The sequence below is a fragment of the Pan troglodytes genome, chromosome 15, assembly GCF_028858775.2.
Source record: "Pan troglodytes isolate AG18354 chromosome 15, NHGRI_mPanTro3-v2.0_pri, whole genome shotgun sequence".
NCBI classification, from domain to species: Eukaryota; Metazoa; Chordata; class Mammalia; order Primates; family Hominidae; genus Pan; species Pan troglodytes.
Genome location: NC_072413.2, coordinates 27,490,525 through 27,500,248, shown reverse-complemented (window position 1 = coordinate 27,500,248; position 9,724 = coordinate 27,490,525).

Below are 9,724 nucleotides of genomic sequence, written 5' to 3'. Positions count from 1 at the left end.
AAGCAATTGTGAATGGGAGTTCACTCATTATTTGGCTCTCTGTTTGTCTGTTATTGGTGTATAAGAATGCTTGTGATTTTTGAACACTGATTTTGTATCCTGAGACTTTGCTGAAGTTGCTTATCAGCTTAAGGAGATTTTGGGCTGAGACAATGGGGTTTTCTAGATATACAATCATGTCATCTGCAATAGTTACTTTAAAAATCAGGAGTCTAAATACATCAATTAAAAGACTAAGATAGTAAAAGTGGATCAAAAATCAAGACCTAATATATGACGCCTAAAAAAAATTCATTGTAAATATAAAGATGCATATCTATTAAAAGTAAATGGAAGGAGAAGGATATACCATGCTAACACTACTCAAAAGAAAGTGAGAATAGCTATATTAATTTTAGACAAAGCAGACGTTAGAGCAAGGAAAGGTATCAGGCATATAGAGGGGCATTAAATAATGATAAAGGGGAAAATACTACAAGAAAACCTAACAGTCCTTGGTGTGTATGTGCCTAGCAACAACGTGTCAAAACACATGAAGAAAGAATAGATAAAACAGCAAGGAGAAATAGTTGAATACACTATTACAGTTGGAGATTTTAACACATATCTATTATAAATCTATCAATCGACCAATCAGTTGAGCAGAAAATCAGTAAAGATATAGTTGAATTTAACAGCATCATTAATCAACTGGACACAAATAACATCTATAGACTATTTCATTGAACAACAACAGAGTACATATTCTTCTCAAGAATACATTAAACAATCAAGATAGACCACATTCTGAGCCATAAAACATATATTAACAAAGTTTGAAGAACAGGAATTATGCAATATCTGCTCTAATACCACAGTGGAACTAAACTAAAAATAAACTACAGAAATAAAGCTGGAAAATCCCAAAATATTTGAATATTAAATAAGGCATTTCTAAATAACAGTTGCTTCCAAGAAAAAAATCTCAAAATAAAAAACATATAAAGCAAATTAAAATGAAAATACAACTCATCAAAATGTGTAGGATGTAGCAAAAGCAGCATAGAGGAAAGTTTATAGCATAGAATGTACATAACAGAAAAGAAGAAAGATTTAATATTAATTGTCTAAGCTTCCACCTTAAAATATTAGGGAAAAAAGAGTAAATTAAATCCAAATAAGCGGGAGAAAGGAAATAAAAACCAGAGCAGTAATCAACAAAATTGCAAACAGGAAATAGAAGAAAATCAGTGACACCAAAAGCTGATTCTTTGACAAGATCAATAATATTGATAAGCCTCTAGCCAGGTTACCTAAGAAAAAAAGAGAAAAGACACAAAACGCTACTATCAGAAATGAAAGAGGAGACATCACCTTAGATATGATTGATACTAAAATGATAATCAAGTCATATTATGGAAAATTCTTTCCCCACAGATTTGGTAACTTATATAAAATGAACAAATTTCTTAAAAGATATACCTGCCAAAGTCCACACAGTGGAAATTAGACAACATAAATTGTCTTATATCTATTAAAGAAGTGGAATCCATAATTAGTATTCCTACAAAACAGAAAACACCAATCACAGTTGGTTTACTGTTGAATTCTACCAAACATTTGGAAAAAAATTAAACAAATTATCCACAATTTCTTCCAGAGGGTGTAAGCAAAGGGAATACTTACAAACTAATTCCATAAGGCCAGCATTGCCTGAATACCAAAAGCAGACAAATACATTACAAGTAAAGAAAACTTTAGATAAATATCTCTCATGAACATAGATGTAAAAATGTTCAAAATATATAAGCAAATCCAATGCAATATATTTAAGAAGAATTGCACACCATGACCACTTGGGGCTTATCCAAGCATGCAAAGCTCATTCAACATTTGAAAGTCAGTTAATGAAATCAATTACATCAACAAGTTAAAGAATAAAAATCACATGATCATATTAATAAATTCAAAAATATCATCTGACAAAATCCAACTTCCATTCATGATGAGAACTCTTGGGAAGCTAGGAATACAGGGAACTTCCTCACTTGATTAAAAAAAAAATAGAAAAATCTATAGCTAACGTAATACTTAGGCTTTCCCACTTAGATAAGGAACAAAATAAGACATTCCTTATCACCACTGCTTTTCAACATTATATTGGAAGTCCTAATTAATGCAATAAGACAAAAAGAAAAGAAAGGAAAAGAAAAAGTATACAGATATAGAAAGAAAAAATAAAACTCTCTTTGTTTGCAAATGACATGATTACCTATGTAGAAAATTTTTAAAAATTGACAAAAAATCTCTTGGAACTAACAAACAATTTTAGCAAGGGTGCACAATATAAGTTTAGTACATAAAAGTCAATCACTTTCATATACCAGCAATAAAAAGTGAAATTTGTAATTAAAAACACATTACCATTTAGTTACCACTAAAAAATGAAATAAGTATAAACCTAACAAAACATGTACAAAATCTCTATGGAAAAAACTACAAAACTCTGATGAACAATACAACAAAAATCTAAATAAAATTTGGAGAGACAGTCCATGTCCATGGACAGGAATACTCCATATAGTCATGATGTCACTTCATCCAAACCTGAACTATAGAAGCAATACAATCCCAATAAAATCTCAGCAAGTTTTATTTTTATTTTTATTTTTTTTTTGATATTGACAAACTGTTCTTAAAGTTTATATAGAATGGCAAAAGACCCAGAATAACCAACTCAATATTGACGGGGAAGAACAAAGTCAGAGAACTAACACACTCCGATGACATAATACTTGCTATTAAGCTACATTAATCAAGACAGTGTGGCATTGGTGAAAGAATATACAAATAGATCAATGTAACAGAATAGAGCTCAGAAATAGACCCGTATTAATATAGTCAACTAATATTTAACAGAGGATCAAAGGAAATGCAAGAAGGCAAAGATGGTCATTTCAACAAATAGGGGTGGAACAACTAAACATGCACATGCAAAAAAAAAAAAAAAAAACTATGTATAGACCTTAAATCCTTTGCAAAAATTAACTCAGAATGCATCATAGACCCAAATGTAAAATGCAAAACTACCAAACTAAAATTCAAAACTTCTGCTCTGTGAACTCCAATGTGAAGAGAATAAGTCAAACTAAAGACTTGGAGAAAAATTTTTGCAAAAGACGCATCTGATAAACATCTGTTATCCAAAATATACTAAGAACACTTAAAACTCAACAATAAGAAAATAAACAACCTGAATAAAAATGGACAAAAGACTTGAACAGACTCTCACCAAAGAAGATATGCAGATGGCAAGTAACCACATGAAAAGATGTTAGACATCATATTTCACTGGGAACTGCAAATTTAAACAATAATGAGATACCACTACACACTTATTAGAATGACCAAAATCTAAAGCACTGACAATACCAAAGGTTAGTGAGGATATGGAGCAACAAAATTCTCATTTATTGCTGATGAGAATTCAAGGTAACTTTCAAAGACAGTTTGGCAGTTTTCTATAAAACAAATCACACTCTTACTGTACAATCCAGCAACGGTGCTCCTTGATATTTACGTAATGAATATAACTTTATTTTCACACAAAAACCTGCAAATGCATGTTTTTTGCAGCTTTACTCATAATTGTCAAAACTTGGAAGCAACCAAGATGTCCTTTACTAGGTGAATGGATAAATAAACTGTGGTAGATTCAGACAATGGAATATTACTCAGTGCTTAAAAAACTAAACTATCATGGCATGAAAAGACATGGAGGAAATTTAAATACATATTACTAAGTGAAAGAAGCCAGTCTTAAAAGACTAACACACTATGTAATTCAAATTATATGCCATTCTAGAAAAGGAAAAACGATGGAAACAGTAAACATATAAGCGGTTGCCAGGGTTTAGGGGAGAGGTAGGGATAAATAGGCGAAGCATGGAAGATTTTTAGAGCAGTGAAACTATTCTCTACTACAATGGTAGACACATGTCATTATAAATTGTCAAAACTGTAGAATGTACAGCACCAAGAGTAAACCCTTATATAGACTATGAACTTTGAATGATAATAATGTGTCAGTGTAGGTTAGGTTCATTGATTATAACAAATGTACTACTGTGGTGTGGGATGTTGATAGTGCGTGAAAACTCTTTGTACTTTGTTCTCAATTTTTCTCTAACCTAAAACTTCTCTAAAACATAGTTTATTCGTTGAAAAATTACATGCCATGGCTGAGTTTTCTTAATAATATGCTGGTGAGAGAAAAAAGGGTCAATGAAATAATTTAATTTTTCAGACTTTTAAAACATACATTGCCATAAAACATAAAACTTTGTAGGTACTGAAACATAATTTATTTATATATGGATTTACAATTGAATTTCCAATTTATATAATAAAAAACAATAGGCAATTGTCAGTTATTTAAAAAATGAATTTTCTACACCATTAACCAAGTATTTCAGATCATATTAGCAATTGAGATAAAATTGAAACACATGATGAGGTTTGTAAATGTTGGTAACAAATTGAGCAGAGTTTAAAAGAGATTTAAGTTGCCATTTGAGATAAGGTTTGTGACTTATAGTTTAGGTTGGAAATGGTTGGTTATTTTTATTCTGTAGTTTGAACTCAGTGAAATGAAGCAGTATATGATGAATTGCTTTTAATGTAGTTTTCAAGTTTCTAGCCTTTCTAACCTGAGTAGCAGTATATGAAACCAGAAGCCATCCTGAAAGCCATGAAGAAGTTTCTTCCATTCAAAGGAAAATGTTGTTCCCAGTAAACAATTATCGACAATTGGGACTACTGGGAGCTTTAAGCAATTTATTTTTCTTTACCTGTTTTCTCATTTTTTTCTTCCTATACCGTCGTTCACATGATTGCAGCACTGTTATTTTCTTCTAGGATCGTGCTGGTTGACCAATGACATTCAAGTGCAAAGTGCTGAGGTGATGGAATCAGAGCAGATGCCATCCTTAGCTATATGTACTCTTATTGATAGGACAATGCACAAACCATTTGCTCTTCTTTCTTTACATATCACAGTCTGGAAGAACACAGAAAATACTTAAGTTTGTTCATTTATTCATTCATTCAACGATTATTTATTGAGCACCTATTATGTGCCTGATCCTCTTCTGGAATAGAATATTAAGCAAAAGTGGAATCACTTTGCCCTTATGGAGGTAGTTATTGGTTGGAAGAGATGGACATTAATCAAAGAATCACATACTACGATAAGGGCTAGGAAGAGACAGTGTGTAAGTGTGCATAATAAGAATTTGGCTCAGGGGAGTCAAAGAAATACTGTCCCTAAGGAACTGAAAGTTAAGCTGGAGTCAAAGATTAAGTAGAAGTTAACTGTTGGAAGAAAGAAGAAAAGAGGATTCCAGGCAGAAAATATTTAATTAAATATGTTGTCATATGTAGGGCTTAATATGATGAGTTTACTGCTGACATATAACAGTACATAATAGAATAATTACTCATACAAATGCTACAGCAGTGCATTAAAATGTATTTAAAACTCCAGATTTAAATTGACTCCTTTTTTTTTTTTTTTTTTTTTTTTTTTGAGACGGAATCTCGCTCTGTCGCCCAGGCTGGAGTGCAGTGGCACAATCTCGGCTCACTGCAAGCTCCGCCTCCCAGGTTCACACCATTCTCCTGCCTCAGCCTCCCGAGTAGCTGGGACTACATGCACCCACCACCACGCCCGGCTGATTTTTTGTATTTTTAGTAGAGACGGGGTTTCACCGTGTTAGCCAGGATGGTCTCGGCCTCCTGACTTCGTGATCCGCCCGCCTCGGCCTCCCAAAGTGCTGGGATTACAGGCGTGAGCCACCACACCCGGCCTCTATTTTTTTTTTTAGATGGAGTTTCGTTCTGTTGCCCAGGCTGGAGTGCAGAAGTGTGGTCTCAGCTCACTGCAACCTCCGCCTCTGGGTTCAAGCCAATTATCCTGCCTCAGCCTCCTGAGTAGCTAGGATTACAGGGGTGTGCCACCATTCCTGGCTGATTTTTGTAGTTTTAGTAGATACTGGTTTTCAACATGTTGGCTAGCTGGTCTTCAACTCCTGACCTCAGGTGATCCACCCACCTCAGAGATGGGATCATAAGTGGGTCTTTATTCTTTTCCAGTTTTCTAGATATAGTTGAGATACTTTCATAGAATAGAAATATTTTACAAAAAAACAAAGTAGCTGAATTACCTCCATTTTGTTTCACTACATAGCTGTATGGAACAAGGATTTCATTATTAAAAATAAGTTTAGAATTCAACACCTTATTTTTAATCAGTGTAAACTTGTTTTTCTCAAAAATATGACATTCTTTTAAAAGTCCCATTTATAACATACCATTCTTGGCACAGAGGACAGCCTTATAAGGGCAGGGGGTGCTCTACCCTCGGAGGAACCTCTCAACCAGTCAGAATGCTCATTATCAGTCTAATTATCCCCTGATAATTGGCCTGCCTGTAAGAATAATAGTCTGGGATGACTTAACTCAATGCTGACATATTCACAGCATCCTACACGCTGCATTCTAAACTTCTTAACTTTTCCTTAAATATGGGCAGAATCTGATTTTAGCTGTCAGCATACTTTATTTGCTCAACATTTAACTTCCTATGAACACTGAGGAACCACTCTGCTGAGACCAGAGAGTACTCCTTGGTTGTACTAAACTTTGTAGTGTCGGCGATAAATCTTACATAACGTCCAGCTTTCTTATTTTGTCTGTATACAACATTGTCCAAAAAGACAAGCCTCCCTTCTTGGACTCTGTGAAATTTACTCATAGGATAATGCCGTTAGAATGGAGTCACTTGGCTTGTTAATGCTTACCAGCATTTCAACACTTCTAGATGGCTGGCTGATGTCCAAATGAGACTAGGGAATGGCCAAGGAAAGAAATAGTGATGGAATGTTTCAGTGGATAGCGTATTTGCTTTTGTGTGTTTCTTGAAATAATTAGATTGAATTAGATTAATGCTCATGGTATAGTGCTTCAAAGTTTCCAATTTGAGATTAAAATGTCCTCATTTTTATGTCTAGTGTTCTTGAAAACTTGTTAGCAGGATGAGGATGTTTGTATTCCTTAGGTCTCTCTTTTTTTTAGTTGCATAAATTCATCTGTTTAATAAATAGTTCACACACTGGCCAGAAACCAAGTGGACAAACTGTATTCACTAACCCTTTAATACTTGGCTCCTTTGTGTAATGACCCAGCCCATTATTAGATAATGAAAGAGTGTATGAGAAAGTGGAAGATTATTTATGATGGAAACAAAATGAAACTAATGGGACAAGATTTGAAAGCTGTGATGCATGAAAGGTGCTATGCAGGCAGCTCTGGCACCATGACAAACAGAGATAAAGGCTCAGTGGGAAGCAACAGTGTGAACATGACTATGAAGAAGAAAGAATGGATTTCCTGAATGAATCCTTGCCATCTGGTGTTTGTTTAATACACAATGAAGGTCAAATGGCTACTGATCCTTTTTTCTATAGTCCAGTGACTACAAGAATGAGAGGAATCAATGAGTTTATCGATATGTCTGGAAATGACTCACCATATGATCTGATTGAGTCAATAAAACTCAAGTAACTTGTCATACTCTTTCAAATGTGGTTTGGATATGGGACTAAAATTCTGTATTTCTTTTTAAAAGCCAGTTTGCTGAATCAAATGTGGCAGGTACTTTTTTTCTAGATTAATGTCATGAAGCATTTGATTTTATATGTATGCATGTATCATAGGAAACGTCAGGAGGAAAATTTCTCATAAAGCTAAATGTTTCTCCAATCTTCAAATAGATCTGTTCATCACTTGTTTCTGTTGAATGGTGGTGGATCAAATAAATCTTTTTTCTTCCACTGTGCCTTTTCTCTGTATGAGATTGATTACAAACCTATTTTATATAATCATTCCTAGGGGACCTATTAACTTTTGGCAAAATATGTTAATTTAATCATTATATGTAAACAGCATAAGTTTTGGGTATGTCATATGTAAGTGGAACATATTATTTTATATTATGTTCCCTTTCCTACAGGTTGTTTCAATAATGTACTTCCACAGTGTGATCTTGGAACTCTTATCCTCTACTGCTGAAGTTGCAGGGTTTTCTGTTGAGTTCTTTTCTAAAGACTAAAATAAAAGATACTTTTCTCACATTAATATTTCTCAGCTGCCATGAAAACAGGGATAGGAGAAGCCAAAAATAGAGGAGCCAGCTGTGGGAGGCTGCTTTTTTTTTTCAGGACAACTCAGAAAAGTCTTTCAAATTCATTTCATAAAGAGTGTGTTAATGCAAATACTGTTTTACGTGCCTGCATGCTATAGTTTAGAAGCCGACATATACTCAGCTGTCTCACGGTGCATGTTATCTAACTGTTGTAGAGGTAGTAGAATTATTAAGTTTGTCTCTGTGGTAGATCCATTTAGGATTCTTTACCCTTTCTCTTGAAAGTACTCTCTTTTCTAATGCTAGCTAATTAAAGTAGGAAAGGGGTGATTATGAAAAAAATCATCTTCTTCCTCAAGTAGACCCAATGTGTTTTATTCTAGTTTCCACAAATTTTGTTGTTGTTTTGACTTTTTTCACCTGAATATCAAATATTACATGATCCCCTAACTATGCAAAACAAAACAAAACAAAAACCATCATTCAAGCCTGCAAAGGCACCATGTTTAATACATTGGCCTCCTTCATTTTGTTATTCATTTTTTTCTTTATGTAACTTAGGTAATAATGCAAATAAAATTTTATTCCATACTATTTTTTGCATAACATTTTTTCCATAAAACATTATGTCCATGAAGCCTTATCTGATCTACTCTTTTACCCAGGTAGAATGGCTATTCCTTCCTTTGTGCAACCACTGTGCTGTGAAGCTATATTCCAACCTTTACAATAGTGTTTCTAACTCAATTAAAAACTCTAGAGGTTTTTAACCTCTAGTACCTTTAGCATGGTGTTTTAAATTTTTATTCATCAGATTTTTAAATACTTAGAAAGTCTTATATGTGTTTAGCAACATAAAAAATAGGCATCTAAGATTAAACCTATAGACAACATAGATATTCTCCTGACACTTAGAATTGCCCATCTACTGAAGATGTTAAGACAGTCAGTTGATAAGACAGAAATGTTGTAAAACTGTTTCCTGTTTCCTGGCTGGAATTTAAATTATACAATGTACAAGTGCCCGTAAAACTTCAAGATACTAATATTCTGTTGGGTTGGCAGATTAACTGCTTAGTGGCTGGGCATACCTAGCCTTGACATATAATGTCAGTGAAGTTGTATGATTCATTACTGGATATGAAATGACATTAGCTTTTTTGACCTACTGGCCATTATTTAAAGGTCCATATACATTCACCTGGCCTCAGAAGTCTGTTAGCAGCAAGTGCTATTCATGTAGGTTGACAGGCCAACAGGGCAGTGGATGCTCTGCTTACACTTCGAGGTAACTTAGAAGATAACTGGATTTAGTTGGGGCTTGAAAATTCTGAGTAGAGAAATGACTTTCAGATTAATTGCCTTAGATTTTATCAAGGTGAAAGGTGCAATAGAAATGTCAAGATGTGATTACTGTTATTATATTTTCTGTTATCAACAAATAGCTTTACTTCTTATGACTCATTTATTCAAAAGTTGGCATAAAACTAAGAAGCAGTTCTATATTCAAACTTCGAATAAAGAAAAAGTAAATTGGGGATT